The following is a 416-nucleotide window of genomic DNA, read 5'->3' as shown; positions in this document are numbered from 1 at the left end:
TAGCATTTTTTTTCAAAAAATCCTTTATATGATTTTTTTTTTTTTTTTTTTTTCCGATCTTCTCACGATGTGTTGTTTTTTTTCTTTTCAGTGCGCTCCAATACTCCTTGGTACAAGACAACTTCAAGAATATCTTCATACCTTTACCAACAGAGAGCATGCTCCTGGTCTCAGGTAACAGTATCGATTATATCCAAACCATGGTCTTCTTTTTGGTTTGGCTCTTCCCTTTTATCAAAACAAACAAACAAACAAAAAAAAAAGATCACCTTTTTCCCTATACTACAATTCACTGACATGTTCAAGCACCAATGCCGAGCTTCTTACCGGATTTCGTTGCCGAATGCCCGTCAACCAAGGCGCGGCGTCGGCCGCGTCTAACGCGGGGATGAACAGGAAGGCCCGAAGACACAACA

At 40.1% G+C, this 416-nt stretch overlaps 1 long non-coding RNA gene across 2 annotated transcripts in view; it reads right to left on the bottom strand.

Annotated features, from left to right (window-relative positions):
• Positions 1-416, bottom strand: part of LOC109507437 (uncharacterized) — a 2,257-nt gene extending 1,841 nt beyond the window's left edge. For both annotated transcript variants that reach the window (XR_002166468.1, XR_002166467.1), the window contains exons 1-2: positions 328-416; positions 142-228 (exon numbers count right to left, since the gene is read on the bottom strand). This is a non-coding gene — a long non-coding RNA (uncharacterized LOC109507437). The remainder of the gene's footprint in view (positions 1-141; positions 229-327) is intronic.

This window comes from Hippocampus comes, unplaced genomic scaffold, assembly GCF_001891065.2.
Source record: "Hippocampus comes isolate QL1 unplaced genomic scaffold, H_comes_QL1_v1.1 scaffold105, whole genome shotgun sequence".
In the NCBI taxonomy this organism is placed as follows: domain Eukaryota; kingdom Metazoa; phylum Chordata; class Actinopteri; order Syngnathiformes; family Syngnathidae; genus Hippocampus; species Hippocampus comes.
This window is presented reverse-complemented; position numbering and strand designations above follow the sequence as displayed.